Raw genomic sequence first — 16,970 nt, 5'->3', positions numbered from 1 at the left:
GGTTTTTTTTTTTTTTTTTTTTTTTTTTTTTGGTACCAGAGATTGAACCCAGGGATGCTTACCCACTCGGTCACATCCCCAGCCCTTTTTATTTTTTTATTTTGAGACAGGGTCTCACTAAGTTGTTCAGGACCTTGCTAAGTTTCTGAGGCTAGATTCAAACTTGTGATCCTCATATCTCAGCCTCCCAAGTTGTAGTGAGGTTAATCTGAATCTTTAAATCAAATAGTGTCAGTTTTCTGTATTTGGGTGCATGTATCTTTGAAGCATAGGTATTTACTGTCATTATATCATTTTGTTAGATTGTTACCTTTACCAGTATGTCTCTTCTGATTAATTTTGGCTTGAATCTGATTTGTTAGATAGGACAGTAGCTACTCTTGCTCATTTGGAGGCTCCATTTGCTTGGTATGTCAATATCCATCCTTTTGCTTTTAGCATGTGGCTGTGTTTGCCTGTAAAATGAGTCTCTTGAAAATTACATATAAGTGGGTCTTGTTAAATTCATTCTATCAGCCTGTGTCTTTTAGAGTTGAGACCAATCGCACTAAATGTTATAGAAATATGTTAATTAATCCTGCATATTTGCTTATTTATAATGTTTAATTTGCTTCTGTTTTCATTTGCTTAGCTACTCTTCAAAAATGAACTTGTCTAATTGTCAGCTCTGGGATTTCTCTTTGTTTTCTTCTGTGAGTAATTTTTCTTTCAGGTTTTCTGTAGTGTTGGCTACTAGTCATGAATTCTTTTGGCTTTTGCTTTTCTTGGAAGGTTTTTATTTGTGCTTTGATTCTGAAGGATAGATTTGCTTGATAATGCAATATTGATTGATGGTTATGATTTTTCAGGACTTGGACATATTATTCCTAGCCTTCCTGAATTTTAGAGTTTGTGCTGAGAAATCATAAGTAATTCTGATTAGCTTGACTCTAAACGTGACCTGATGTTTTTCCTAATGAGCCTTTTTACAATCTTATCCTTGTTCTTTGTATATTGTAATTTCAATGTGTCATGGAGAGATTCTTTTTTTTATTTATTCTATTTTGTGTTCTGAATTCCTCCTATGTCTGGATGCCCATCAAATTCTCACAGTTTGGAGATTTTTCTTTTCTTTTCTTTTTTTCCCCTGAAGAGGTTATCATGCCATTATTTTTCGTGTCACAATCCTCTTCAATGATTCTTAAAATTTTTCTTTTAATATCATCCCAAAGTTCTTATATATTCATGTCATAGTTACTTATTTTCTTTTCTTTAATACTGCCTAAGTATTCAAAGACTGACTATTTTCTCTTCCAGCTCTTAGATTCTATCTTCAGTGCACTCTACTCTATTTGACTTTCAAGTGAACATTTTATTTAATTTGTTACTTCTTTCATTTCTGTTTATTTCTTTTTCAATATCTCCTTATTTATCATTCAAATACTGTACTGACTTTCCTGATTCATTCAGTTGTTTTTCTATGTTCTCTTAGAATTAATTGATCATTTTAAAAATAATTGTTTTAAATTCTTTATCTGGTATTTCATCCACATCAGTATCTTTGAAGTCAGTTTCTGGTAAATTATGAACTTAAGGAAGTATCATGTTACCTTGTTTTTCATATTTCTCATATTCCTGTATTGGGTTTTATGCATCTATTGGATGGAATTATCTTTTACACTTATGTTTGGGCCTTTTTAGGGCACAGCCTTCTCTTGCCAAAACATTCTAGATATAAGGTTGTGGATTTTCAATGTATTTCCAAGTAGGTTTTGTAGTGTAGGTTCCCATTTCATTCTTTGGTGATGATTAATATATTTTCAAATATATATTATGTCTGAATCTCCAAATTTCTCCACTTTTACCATTTTCTCCTACTTATACTAGTGAGAAGAGAGGTTGAAAGCTATTTCAACAAGCTTTAGTTTTAGGTTACTCCAGTTAGCATCTTAATGAGCAACACAAACAGCCCTTGCTCTCTTTAAGGGATACATATTCCAAGAAGAAATGGAAAGAAGGACAGTCAGACCTGTTCTACTTTTCCTAATGGTCTCAGAAGATGTGGGTCCTTCTTGTAAATCTGGTAATTGTGTTGTAAGTAGCAGTATTTGTGGTTTACACCTGCATGATTGCTCTTCTGACTTAATAACTATACATTATAAATGGGTATGGGTACAATCTAGATTGAGACCCATTATAGGTATGGTTTCCATAGTCTTTATGTTAATTTCCTCTGTTTTTGCTGTAGAAGTGAATGTCCCATAGCTATTCCTTCTTGTGACTTGGTCACTAGTTTGTATTAAATTATCATAGAAGTTTGAGCATGGCTAGTTTGTGTGTGGAGCAATATGTGGTGTTTCTAGGCTGGGATTATCTCAGCAGTCAAGTCTCTACCCTGTAAACTTGTGGTGTCCTAGGAGATTCACAGCATCCCATAGAAAATAGTGAAACAAACAACAGCAACTACAGAAACACGTAATATATAGCATTAAAATAAATCCCCAGTGCCTACTATGATATCTAGAATACTAATTACCACAAAATAAAAAATGGCGGGGTCAGCAATTGCCAATAGCAAACATAATGAATAGACATTAACTACTTCTGGCATTAAAATAAACAGGAGGCATCAACTATACCACGCACAGTACTACTATACCACGCACAGTACTAATAACTACAACATGAACAGCTGGGGCAATATTTGTACAAACAAAATAGTTCTGAAAGATAGTAAAAATACAATTCATTAAGTCAAAATAAAAGATGATAGTAAGATAAAAGAAAGTTTAGGATGTTCAAAATGTAAACTGAGAAAGCAGAATAGAAGTAGCAAGTGATTGCTAGAAAGGAGGACAAAAATTGGTAAAAGAAATAAAGTAAGTAGAGAGAGAAAATATCAGAATTTGGCTATTAGCAGGAGAAAAAGAAAAACAAAAATTTTAAAAAATACAAACATGAACAAAATACCCTCAAAAAACAAGTCACAGAAAAACAACAATCATGAAAAATCCTAAAAATGAGAAAAAAAGAAACAACTATGTGTGTTTTTCTATATTTGTATACCTATATATCTATATCTAGGAAAACAGGAAAAGATTTCTTATGGAAAATGAAAGAATGGTCTCAATTGAGGTGGTCAACACTGTCAACAAGTATTAATGATCACTATCTATGCCTGACTGCCCTTTCCATTTCTTCTTGGACTATGTACTTCTCAGAGAGAGCAAAAGCTGCTTGTGTTGCTCACTAAGATGCTGGTGGAGTAACCTAAAACCTAAGCTTATTGAAACAGCTTTCAGCTTTTCTTCTTACCAGTTTAAGTAGGACAGAATGGTAAGTACTATAATTTGAGTTTTACCTGGGCAGACCAGATTGATACAACTGTAGAGTTCTAAGTAGGGAGTTCCAATGACTGGTACTCAGGTCTAATTGGGGCTTAGGGACTTGTTGGGTGATATCTGCTCTAGAGAGATTAGATCCACATACCCCTAGGGCCGGGCAGATTCTAGTCTCTGCTGGGAGCCTTGATCTCAAGAACTTCTACAGAATTGTACTCACAGGCCTGGGAAAAGAACCTCTACAAATCTCACGTGCTCCATCACCTATGAACATAGCCTTCCCAGGCTCAATCCCTGATTGTAATCACACTCAGCTATTCCCTGACCCTCTTTCACTGATCATGTGAGTCACCAGACTCAAAGGGAAAGCAAATTGCTCACCTCATATTTCTGACTTGAATTCTACTGGTAATATCTTCTCTGTGCCTATTTCAATCTTATTCTGCTAAGTACACATAAGGCCACACTGAAAGTTCTTGCTGGGATAAAATAGCAATATTTGCTATGATCTTCTGGGCTCCTGTAACAGCAAGCTCTAATGCGTCCTCCTCAACATGGCTCTGTGCCTCAGCTTTCCACTTTTCCTGTTGAGATACACAGAGCACTTTTAAAACACCAAATCACTCTGCAGCTTTTGGTTCAGCTAAGTTCAGACTGCTTTTCTGTTCTACAGGGTTTTCTGTGCCAAAATTGTCCATTGTGTCTCTCTATTTGTGTTATCCCTCCCCTCTGCAGTAAACTGGCACCGCCACTGCTGCCACAACCAGTCTGGCTCCAGTGTACTCTTTCTTGTCCTTTGTTCAATGTACCCAGATTTCTGAGTCTCAAGAGACTCTGACAGTCTCATATTGTATTTTAGTGAATTCCCTTTTTCATCCACCTCACTGAGACGCAATATTCCTGATGCTTGCATCCCAAGCCAAGGAACAAATGAAAATACAGCCTTCCTCCTATCTGCCATCTTGAATCTTCTTGCCCCCCTCTCCTGCATTTTATATGTTAAAGTAATGTTGGAGCTTCAGTGTGACTAGTTTGTGGTTTGTCTGTGGAACAAAGTTTGCTGTCACTTGGCTGAATTGTGGGCATAGTATAGGAGTAGGTTGTGTATCCTCTGTACTTGTAGTATCCTGATCATCTCCCAGCACATTTTAGTAAAAGGGGGAATAAGCAATAACAATCATAGTACAATAGTAGCAACCAATATACAGCCTTAAAATAAATGTCCAGTGCTTAAAAGACATCTGTAACACTTAATGTCACACAAAGAGAAATGGGGTGGTCAGCACTTAACATCAGCAACAATAATAAACAGCCGTATACTAGATCTAGCATTAAACCAGCAGGTGTCAACTGTGCCATCGACCATATTAATAACAACCACAACAACAACAGTGGGGGGCAGAAATCTTATAAACTAAAAGGGTAAAGTTACAGTTATTATTATTATTATTATTATTATTATTATTATTATTTTGTGTGAGGTGCTGAGGATTGAATCCAGGGCCTTGTGCATGTGAGGTAAGCACTTTACCAACTAAGCTATATCCCCAGCCCAAGTTATGGTTTCTTAAGTGAAAAGGAAATATGGTAGAAAGGCAAGAGAAAGTTTAAAGTATTTAAAAAGTGAACAAAGGAATCAGGAAAGAGATAGCAGATGATACCTATAAACAAGGATGTGTAAAAAAATAATGAAAAATGATAAAATAGGGGAAGAGGGAACACGAGTATTTGACTATTAGAGGGGAAAGAAAGGAAAGGAGTAATAAGAGGAACAAAACAAAGGTAAGAACAAACAAATAAAAAATAAAACATACCTGCAAAAGACCCTACCCCTGCATAGTCAAAACAAGGTTAAATAACAAACAGGTGAAAGAAAAATGATAAAAATGAAAAAAAATCTATCTATCTATCTATATATATATATATCCTCAAACCTATCAGCACAGCAAGAATGTACACATATACACAGTGGAAAAGGAGGAAAAGAGAGAAAACAATAGGAAAAAATTCTTAGTGAAAGACAAAGGCTTGTTGCCACTGACCTGGCCAAAACTGTTGGCAGGATGGATGTTTACTGCCTATCTGTGGTGCCCTTCTTTCTGTTTCATTTTGAGTTATGTACCATCAAGGGCTAGGATAACTAAATCTGACCTCTTTCTGTTTCCCACCAAGTTGCAATCTGGTGTGGTCTAGAACCAGATCTGTTTGTAGTAACTCTCAGCTTTCTGTCTCACAGTATAAGGTAGGATAGACTGGGGGACAGTTAGAATTTTGTCTGTATAGTCTAGGTTGATGTACTCCTAGAGTGGGACTGATATAGAGATCTAAATGGGAAGTTCCAGTGGTTGGGGTTTAGTCCTAAGCAAACTTTGGAATTTTGTCCAGTAGTATTTATTCCAGAGAGATTAGATCCACATCCCCTATTACAGGGAAGATGCAATGTCTACAGGAGATCTTGATCTCAGAGATCTCTCCAAAATTCCACTCATAGCTTGGGGGAACTATTCTTCTGCAGGTCTCATATTGTGGATGTGGACTTTCAAGGATCGGATTTGAAGTGCCTGCAGTTTCTGGCCTCTCTCCAGCTGGTTGCATAAGCTACTAGAAATAAAAAGAATTTAAGCCTTTATCCCCTTAGGATCCCCAGCCTAGATCCCCTTAGACACAATCCTCTTTGGGCTTATTTCAGTCACACTGGGCCAGGCACACTCTGGACCTCATGGCAAGTATTTACTGGGAAAATATTGCAATAGTTTTTATAAACTCCATAGTTTTCACAGTTGCAAGCTGCCCCAGGTCCACTTGCAAATAGTTTCTGCCTCAACTGTCCATTGCTAGTTGGAGATTCAGAGCACTTTTCAATCATGAGCTTGCCACACTGTCTGTGAGTCAGATCAGATCAGCCTTCCCCTTTGTTCCTCAGGTTCTCCTGTGCCAAATATATTCACAGTGCTTTTCTTTCTTTCTGCCTGTGTTTATCCCTCTCCTCTGTAGGGAACCAGTGGCACTAATGCTGCCCCTGGAGGCAAAGCTGTCGTGTCTCTAATGTATTATTTTTTGTTCTATGTTCAAAGCTCCTGAATTTCTGTGCCTTTATGCTTATTTTACTGTCTAGTATTAAATTTCAGTGAATTCCCGCAGTCACCCACCTCACTGAGAAGCAATACTCCTCTTGCTTGAGTCTTGAACCACTGAGCAAATGGAAAGTGTGCCCTTCCTTCAATTCACCATCTTTAGAGCATTTTCTGTAGGGTCAATCTCATGGTGGTGAATTTCCTCAGTTTTCCCTTATCTTGGAAAGACTTTATTTCTCCTTAATTTCTGAAGTGTAGCTTCTCTGGGTATATTATTCTTGGTTGGTAATTTTTTGTTTGGTTGTTTTTTAGAAATTTGACTATATCATTGCATTCCCTCCTGCTAGTTTGTACTGGGAAGTCTGCTGTTAGTTTATTTATTTATTTGTTTATTTATTTATATATTTTTTAAAGAGACAGTGAGAGAGAGAGAGGGAGAGAAAGAGAATTTTTTAACATTTATTCTTTAGTTTTCGGCAGACACGACATCTTTGTATGTGGTGCTAAGGATTGAACCCAGGCCGCATGCATGCCAGGCGAGCGCGCTACCGCTTGAGCCACATCCCCAGCCCTGCTGTTAGTTTAAATGAGGATTGTTTTACATGTGATTTGATAATTTTCTCTTGTTTTTATAACTTTTTCTTTGTCTTGTCTTTTGACAGTTTGTCTATAATAAGCCTCAGAGAGGATCCTTTTTGGTCCAATTCATTGGGGACTCTTTGAGCCTCCTGGACCTGGTTGTCTGTATCTTTCTCAAATTTTAGAAAAAAAAATTAGCTATTATCTTGTTGAATACGTTTTCTATGACTTTTACTTTCTCTTCTCTTTCCAATTTTAGTATATGTGCTGCCGAAGTGAGCACCTCTTCTCTTTCCAGAATACCCATAATACAAGGCTTTCTCATTTATTGGTGTCCCATAACTCAAAAGATTTCTTCATTGGTAATTTTTTCCTTTTTTTCTTTAAGTTTGACACAGCTATTGCAAAAGATCTGTTTTTAATCTCAGACATTCTTTCTTCTACCTGATCTGTTTTGCTATTGAGGTACTCCACTGCATTTCAAATGTTCACTTATTAAATCTTTAGCTCCAATATTTCTGATTGGTTCTTTTATTATGATTTCTATTTTTTTGCTGAATTTCCCCTTCTTGTCATAAATTACCTTCTTAATTTTTTTATTTTTCTATCTATGTTTTCCTATATCTTATTAAATTTTCTTAAAATTACTCCAAAAAAATTTTTTTCAGACAGTTCATTCATTTCCTTTTCTTTAAGGTATATTGCTAGAGAGTTACTGTCTCCTTGAAAGGCATATCATGTTAACTTTTTTCATGATTCTGGTGTCTGTATGTTGATATTTGTACATCTGGCAATTCAGTTGCCTCAACCAAGTGTATATGGTAGTTTTTTTTTAGTAAATGTATTTCTCCTGGGCATGTGTCCTGGAGTGTTGGTTGGACAGACTGTGTTCCAGATAGATTCTTTTGTGTAATGTCCATGTAGCTTCTTCAGCTCTAATCAACATTGCGATGTGGTGGTATTTTAGTGCCCTGGGCTGCAGAGGTTGTGGTATTTTCCAAATTTTGTTCGGCCAGTTGAGATATAACTCTTAAGTGAGGTAGATTTTCTGGCAACTCAAAGTGCAGTATTTCCAGCTACAGGTTTGGGGTTCCCATCAGTTTCTATAGGTCTTATGGGGGTGGTGCCACCTCAGTGGGCCCAGGTGAGTGTAGTACACCATGCCTGGTAGCAAATCAAGGTGTTGTCAGTATCTGAGTGTCTCACAAAGGACAGACCTCACCAATGGGCCCACAAACAAAATTTTTTAGTGTCTTAAGGCTACAAAAATTATTTTAAGCTTTTGAGTCAGTGTCCAGGGGTGGCTTCCAATTGCTTCCCAAGGCCAAGGGTGGGTGGCCAAGAACACTGCTTTCTGGGAATGAGAGTGTATGTCACACTTGTGTTCTTAATACATTTGTTTCAGCTAGAGTCTAGTATAATGGTGATGGAGGCTACATTTTCCGTATTTCAAAGAACTGAAAATTCTGAGTTTTATGGGATGGAAGGGTAAAAGTTATTTATGGAAAGTTTACATTTTTCAAATTTATCTTGAGAAAATTGATTGGAAGGAATGGAAACCACAGCTTGACAGATCTGTGTCCAGAACAGTTGACACTTATTACTTTAACATGAATAATAACTTGAATTTGTTATTAAAATAAAATATGTATATCTGTAAGCAAATATAAGAAAAAATCACTATGGTAAAGATTGCAAAACTTTGACAAGAGTAATTATAACATGTATTTTATATAATCAAGTCAATTGTGCATCACAAGTTTTCTATACTACTTACACCTTGAAGTCCAACTGTGATAAGATAGAATCCTTTGAAGAAGTCATAATCATTAGAACTGACACTATGTGGGACCTGTAAGAAATTATAATTACTGCATTCACAAATTCATGTTTATTTGCCATATCAATGCTTATAAAAGAACATAAAATTGAACAATGTTAACATCTAAAAAAATAAAACCGAGAAAAAGAATGATTAATCTTTCAATCTTTTCTTACAATTTCTTAATGATTACTGACAGTTTATTTGAAGTTATATTATAACATTTTTATGTGGTGATTTGAATTTCCAAAGCCTTGATTATGGTTAATTAAATTTTTATTCATATATCCCACAAAAATAGGCCTATTTTATTATTCTTGCTTTGGACCTGGAAAATTGGTTAGAATATCTATATATTCAATTAAACTTCATTCAATTAAACTTTGCTGCACTTAAACATGTTTGTGCCCCTTAAAAGTGAAGAATAAAATGGTAACTTGGGGGAAGATTTTGGCTCAATATAAGGACTTTAAAAAACTTAGAACAAGCCTAGAGCAGTGGTGCATGCCTGTAATCCCAGGAGCTTGTAAGTTCAAAGCCAGCCTTATCAACTTAGGGAGGCCCTAAGCAACTTAGCAAGACCTGTCTCAAATAAAACACAAAAAGGCCTAGGGATAGCCAGGCACAATAGTGCATGCCTATAATCCCAGCAGCTCGGCAGGCTGAGGCAGGAGGATTGCTAGTTCAAAGCCAGCCTCAGCAATAGCGAGGTGCTTAGCAACTCAGTAAGACCCTGTCTCTAAATAAAATATAAAATAGGGCTAGGGATGGATGCGGTTCAGTGGTTGAATGACCCTGGGTTCAATCCCTTGTACCAAAAAAAGAAAAAAAAGAAAGAAAAAAAGAAAAAGAAAAAAAGGGCTAGGGATGAGGCTAAGTGATTAAGCATCCCTGGTTTTAAACCCTGGTACAAAAAAAAAAAAATAAAGCAAATAATGTATTCATAGATAATCTTGTCTTCACTGATTCTATTCATTTGAGTTAGAGGCATTTTTTGTTTTGCCTTAAAAATGGCCATTAGTGTTAAAAATTTATCTGCCCCAAATCAGTTGAGGAATGTTTATTTAGTACTCTAGATGCTGGTATCTTGCCAAATTAGCTCTGCTTCTCTTTCATATTTACATTCATTTCTGGTACTTTCCTTCCAAAACAATATTAGGATGGTACATTTAATAAGTAATTTTTCTTTCTTGTGTTAACTGTCGATTAGAATATCTTTAGCTATAAGAAAATCCCTAACCGAACTTACAATGACTTAAATAATAAAACAATTCCTTATTTAGCAAGATGTCTGGAGGTAGGAAAGCCCAAGAATAATAGGCCTATTTTTTCTGCATTCTCTTGCCCTGACTTCTTGCTGGTTATATGATTTATAAACAGATGACTACAGCAGTTCCACATAGCATCTGACATCCACAACCACAAAGAGACTTTCCTCTTGTAGCTCCTTTCCAAAGCTTAGAATCCTTTTCCTTGGAAGACTGACTTTACATTTCATTGTCCAGATTGGATTTTTTTGTCCATGCACTTACAAAAACACTGGCTAGAGGAATGGGAATAGATGTAAATGGATGTAAATGTAAATGGATGTCTGCACCAAATGAATCACTTAGCAATCTTGTTTTGGTCAAATTCCTATTCCTAAACCTTCCTATAAGAAATTTTGGAGCTATCACTTTTAGAACCATGCCATATTTTCTCCTTCCTGTCACCTCTCAGAAGAATGAGGATTTGGATGCTGGTACAAGCTCTGGCTTTGCCTTGTGGGTCACTATTATTTTTTATTTTTCAACTCAATGAATTTCGACCATGCCCCCTATAGTCTACTTTAATGTGGTTGTCAGCTCCTAGCTGAACCACTAGATTAGGTAGAACCCAGGAACCCTGGAGGTGAGAACTTCTAAATGGGAATGGATCTCCTAGGAAGAGAATGTACACAACCAAGAAATTTCAGGAGCATATTTTGTTGGTTAGAAATGGGTATGGGACCAGAATCTCCCCTATAAGCCAGAATGAAAATCAAAGATGTGCATTTAGGCAGTGGGAATGGGATAGGGTGGTTGGTGGGTGAGGAGACAATTTCAGTAATCAGACTGAATAGACTGAGTTTTTGGATGGGTCTATTTTGGAAAGGCAATATTAAAAAGTGAAGTAGAGTTATGTTTTCCACAGGATCAGACCTGATGCAGCCAGACAAAGGGATTGGGACAGGATTACCTTTCATCCACATTAATCCACTGGTGACTCTCTGCAATCTTGTTATTTAGTGGAGGAGCACTTGGTGTCCCCTGACATTGTTACACTTTAAGTGATAAGTTTTCCTTTAGGCCAGATTTACTGTGGCCATTTTCCAATCAGGCAGTCCAAAGACGCTGATGACTGCATCATCTAGCTTTTGAAGGCACTAATTGTCATTTTGCTTGGAAAGCTCCATTCCCTTGAAGAAAATATAAACAGCTCTCAGGTAGTTTATAAACACAAGGCTTAGTTTATAGATTTGTTTCTGTCATTAAAGTACCTGTAAATATTTTTGTTGTTGTTGTTATTCTTTCCCCATGTCTGCCTCCAAATGTTTTTTGATGATGTGAAACCAGTACCCAAGGAAAGTGGTTTAAATGTGACTCTGGTAAAAATTAGTAGCTAAGTTGGGAGTCAATTTAGGCCTTTTGCAGTGGCTCAAAGAGGCAGAATTACAGAGATGATCAGTCTGGTAGTCCTTTTTTTCTGAATTACCTGTTTTGTCTCACTTCCTGGAAAATCATAGTGCAATGGTATCTGTGGACTTCAGTATTTGGGGATGGGGAGGCTCAGTGGGGACTGGGTAGTAAATGCCTTACCCTTCTGCAGACTAAAATTTCTTGAAGTATTTGAAATGCTCAACAAGCCTGAAAAGAGTAGAATCTTGGTGTTTTATGATAAAGATAAAAATTAAAAAGCACTTAGAAAATTTGGATGGACCAAAAGAAATAGAAATTACAGATAACTGCTAAATAGTTTTAATTGTAAAATTTAGGATAATTCTTTTCTTTAAAAAATTATATTCATTTTTCAAATTTAGAGTATAGATGAGGGGTTAGAATATTTTTTACTATCTGTGGAATTTAGCTAGTTTATTATCATAATTACCAACAAAACAGTTAAATTCAACAAGAACTTTGGGAAATAAAAGCTAACCTGGGTCTATAAAAGCTAACCTGGGTCTAAGTTATTTTATACAGACTTCTCTGTCCAAAAGAAAAGAAGAATTGATCAGAAAAATAAGTGTCCAGATTTAAATTTAGAAATTGAATATGATTTTATTTTAGAGGCTAAAAGTCCATGTTTCTAGAAAATGGCTGCTTCATTTTGTGAAGAGGCTGTGTGTATGAGTATTTCTCTTGGATTTTTACTGTGCAAAGTCTCAGTATGTGGAGTGGATATATGTAATGATGGGAGTTTTTCCCTCCTTTATAAGCAGCATTCTAATGGAAATGCACGGCTCTGCCATTATTATTGCCCGTGTAAATATTTGCCTCAAGATTTAAGCCTGCAGCTCTGGGAACGGCTCTAAAAATAATAATATTGTTGAGTATTTATATGTCATTTTCTTTCAGCATGTTTTTCATTTTTATTCTACATGTACTGAAAAATGTCTTACAATTTGTGTAATTGTGGTAACTAGAAAAAGCTGTTTGGATATGAGGCTTCTCAAATCAACAAGGAGGTCAAAATGGATGTCATCCCTGTTCATGGCATATTTGGTTTGAAATATCTGGTTTTAATGTTTAATAGTCATTTCGTATGTTTAAGTGGTTTTTAATGTTGCACAAAAATGGCACCTAATTAATACATTCACACAACGTACAAAAATGCACTGAGTCTCCTGCACTCAAATTTGCACATATTCTCTTCCTGCTATATTTATTTATAGCAATGTACACTGCTTAATGTGTGCTTTTATATGAAAAGCATTTTGTAAATGTTTGCTATTTGCATTTTCTCTTTGAGGACAGCCACAATCTTGTACCACCATTCAGTAGGAGAGATCATCAAAGCAATTAGTTTGAAAGTACTTCTCCATTTACCAAAGGATTTTAACTCTTTTGGAAAATTATGGGTAAGATTGTAGATTATCTTAGACTGAATTCTATAGAAACAAAACTGAGACAAGGATTTCTAGGACAATGACTTTTTTGTGGGGGAAGGTGGGTGCTCTCAGAAGAAGCTTGTGAAGGAGGCAGAATAGGAAAGGGGAGATGTGGAATCAAGGAGGAAGTCTCAGTGGAGACTGGATCTTCTGTTGGCTTCTGCAGTGAGACTCTGGAGGGAGAATGTGTCACAGAGTTGGTCACATCTGGAGGCAAATGGGCTGGTGTGTCAGGCATTGATTGTGGTTGGCCCTGAAAAGAAGGTAGGAGGGTAGCCTCTTGGGTGAGGCAGCTCCCAGGGGACCCAGGGTAGTTCACCCATAAGTTGTCAGCCAAGACTCACAGCATGTTGGTGATGGGAATTCCAGCTAATTAAGGCAATCTGGGCATGGAACCAACCGCCTCCATTATATAGATGAATGACAATTTAAAAGAACAGGAAACTTGTTGGACCTAGGTTCTGTCGCTTTTCCTCCAGAGGACACACCACCTCCACGCATCAACATGTGTAATCAAACAAAGGTAGAAATTCAAAACATGTTCAAGGCCCTTCAATTACAGTGACAGTTTAAAAATATTAACTAAGATGTGGACTTCAGTTCTGTTCTTATTCTGTTGCTTATGGTGTAGTATTGGAGAATTTATCTGGCTAACTTTCCTGTTAAAATGCATTCATGTCACAGTGGGTGCAAATGGGCTCCTTGAGAAAGGACGTGAGATATTGTCCATGAAAATCTGAGGGTGTTTGGAATGCCAAGTGCACTCAGGCAACCTTTCTCCTGGCTTAATTTTCCTGCTTCAAATGCTTTATTTGCAGAAGCCTTTGACTGTCTGTACATGCAGAACTGATTCTGACAGAACCAAAACACTTGCTGTGTTCAATGAATGAATTCCTCTCAAATTCTTTCTTTGCAATAGATTATTATGTCATACTGAGGAACTGTAGAGTATTCTTTTTACTGATAGAACATCTCCAACCCTCTTTTTTCATCCCATTATAGAGTAGGTGGAGAAGATTTTTTTCTTTGAAAAGCAATTTTTCCTACTTACTAGAATACTGGCATGCCTTATAGAAATGCTTAACCTTATATGAGAACAGTGGAGTTCCCCTTAGTATCACTGATTTAAGGGTTGTTTTAGTCTGTTTTAAATTGTTAAATATTTTTCATGGGCATAAAGACATTAAAAAACTTTTGGATTGCAAACTTAACTTTTAAGTGTAAGACCATTGAAATAAACAATGTGGATCCATAGTGGATCAAAGAAAATATTTGTTGCTATTAATATTCCCTCTGATTGCATCTGAATTTGATTATTCTAATTTATTAAATTTATTCTAATTTATTATAATATGCAAATAAACTCAAAATATAAAGAGGCATTAATTTAGACTTTAGAATGATAATGCAACCTTTTCACCTTGAGTAGGACTTTGCTATGACTTTATACAGAAATTGAACTAAGCCAGTGCCTAGGAGTGTTCTGAAAGGAATAAAGTATTTTGGAGCACAGTGGACACATGATTGAGAAGGCAATGTGCAGGGATCCTGTTTATAAATGATTTCCTTATGATCTGAAATTCAGCACCATTTGTTATCTTTTCATTACAAATATTTATTATTATCCCAAGAAAGCTAGCAGATAAGAGGGTAAAGTAAAAGATATAGACTTCCCTTTGAATTCAGACCTTAAATAAGTATCTTCCTCAGTCTGACTTTATTTTCCTTTATGTAATTATTTTTTTTTAGAGAGTAGGAGAGAGAGAGAGAGAGAGAGAGAGAGAGAATTTTTTAATATTTATTTTTTAGTTCTCGGTGGACACAACATCTTTGTTTGTATGTGGTGCTGAGGATCGAACCCGGGCCGCAAGCACGCCAGGCGAGCACGCTACCGCTTGAGCCACATCCCCAGCCCCTTTTATGTAATTATTAATCTAACTGTCTACATTTGTATGTATCTCATCTAGACATAGGATTTTTTTTGAATAAGAAAAAATCCTTTTTAATATGTATGTGTAATAATGTATTCACCAATATTTATTTCATTGATTGATCATTTTTTAAATATTACTGTAAGCATGATAGAATAAATTTTTTAAAAATATTATTTCTCTTTAACTTGTTCAAACTATGCCTAGAACTCATGGAAAGACCAAATAAAGTATTGAAGGATCCAATGTATTAGAAACTAGAAACTTTTCTTTCACAGTCATTAAATTTGGCTAACATTTTAAAAATACCTCATTTGGGCTGGGTGCACTGGTGTGCACATATAAACTCTGCAACTTGGGAGGCTGAGGCAGGAGAATTCCAAGTTCTAGGTCAACCTGGAAAACTTAGTGAGACCCTGTCTCAAAAACAATTTGAAAAGAGCTGGAAATGTAGCTCAGTGGTAAAGTGCCCCTAGGTTTAACACTCAATACCACAAATTAATCAATGAATCAATGCCTCATTTATGTAATTATTATTAGTTGCTAATAGTTTGAGCAATTTTAAATCCCTTTAAAGTTCATAATTTCTTTTTATTTTTTATTTTTTTTATTGGTTGTTCAAAACATTACATAACTCATGACATATCATCTTTCATACATTTGATTCAAGTGGGTTATGAACTCCCATTTTTACCCCAAATACAAGTTGCAGAATCACATCGGTTACACATCCACATTTTCCCATAATGCCATATTAGTGACTGTTGTATTCTGCTACCTTTCCTATCCACTACTATCCCCCCTCCCCTTCTTCCCCTCTTCCCTCTCTACCCCATCAGCTGTTGTTCAATTCTCTCCCTTGTTTTTTTTTCCCGTTCCCCTCACCATCTCTTATATGTAATTATGTGTAACAATGAGGCTCTCCTTCCATTTCCATACAGTTTCCCTTCTCTCTCCCTTTCCCTCCCACCACTCGTCTCTGTTTAATGTTAGTCTTTTCCTCATGCTCTTCCTCCCTGCTCTGTTCTTAGTTGCTCGCCTTATATCAAAGAAGACATTTGGCATTTGTTTTTTAAGGATTGGCTAGCTTCACTTAGCATAATCTGCTCTAATGCCATCCATTTCCCTGCAAATTCCATGATTTTGTCATTTTTTAGTGCTGCATAATACTCCATTGGGTATAAATGCCACATTTTTTTTTATCCATTCATCTATTGAAGGGCATCTAGGTTGATTCCAGAGTCTAGCTATTGTGAATTGTGCTGCTATGAACATCGTTGTGGCAGTATCCCTGTAGTACACTCTTTTAAGGTCTTCAGGGAATAGTCCGAGAAGGGCAATAGCTGGGTCAAATGGTGGTTCCATTCCCAGCTTTCCCATGAATCTCCATACTGCTTTCCATATTGGCCGCACCAATTTGCAGTCCCACCAGCAATGTGCAAGTGTACCCTTTTCCCCACATCCTCGCCAGCACTTATTGTTGTTTGACTTCATAATGGCTGCCAATCTTACTGGAGTGAGGTGGTATCTTAGGGTGGTTTTGATTTGCATTTCTCTGACTGCTAGAGATGGTGAGCATTTTTTCATGTACTTATTGATTGATTGTATGTCCTCCTCTGTGAAGTGTCTGTTCAGGTCCTTGGCCCATTTGTTGATTGGGTTATTTGTTATCTTATTGTTTAATTTTTTGAGTTCTTTGTATACTCTGGATATTAGGGCTCTATCTGAAGTGTGAGGAGTAAAGATTTGTTCCCAGGATGTAGGCTCCCTATTTACCTCTCTTATTGTTTCTCTTGCTGAGAAAAAACTTTTTAGTTTAAGTAAGTCCCATTTGTTTATTCTTGTATTTAACTCTTGGGCTATGGGTGTCCTATTAAAGAATTTGGAGCCCGACCCCACAATATGTAGATCGGAGCCAACTTTTTCTTCTATCAGGCACAGAGTCTCTGATTTGATATCAAGCTCTTTGATCCATTTTGAATTAACTTTTGTGCATGGCGAGAGAAAGGGGTTCAGCTTCATTTTGTTGCATATGGATTTCCAGTTTTCCCAGAACCATTTGTTGAAGACGCTATCCTTTCTCCATTGCATGCTTTTAGCCCCTTTATCAAATATAAG

The 16,970-nt window shown here is 36.4% G+C and overlaps 1 protein-coding gene and 1 long non-coding RNA gene across 3 annotated transcripts in view; one reads left to right on the top strand and one right to left on the bottom strand.

Moving 5' to 3' along the window:
• The window catches only part of LOC125619411, a 51,690-nt gene extending 47,235 nt beyond the window's left edge, over positions 1 to 4,455 (bottom strand). The window contains exon 1 of the long non-coding RNA XR_007350943.1: positions 3,702 to 4,455. This is a non-coding gene — a long non-coding RNA (uncharacterized LOC125619411). The remainder of the gene's footprint in view (positions 1 to 3,701) is intronic.
• Ccdc148 (coiled-coil domain containing 148) overlaps positions 1 to 16,970 on the top strand; it is a 328,203-nt gene that overhangs the window by 144,903 nt on the left and 166,330 nt on the right. The window lies entirely within an intron of this gene.

Source organism: Marmota marmota, unplaced genomic scaffold, assembly GCF_001458135.2.
Source record: "Marmota marmota marmota unplaced genomic scaffold, marMar, whole genome shotgun sequence".
Classification (NCBI taxonomy): domain Eukaryota; kingdom Metazoa; phylum Chordata; class Mammalia; order Rodentia; family Sciuridae; genus Marmota; species Marmota marmota.
This window is presented reverse-complemented; position numbering and strand designations above follow the sequence as displayed.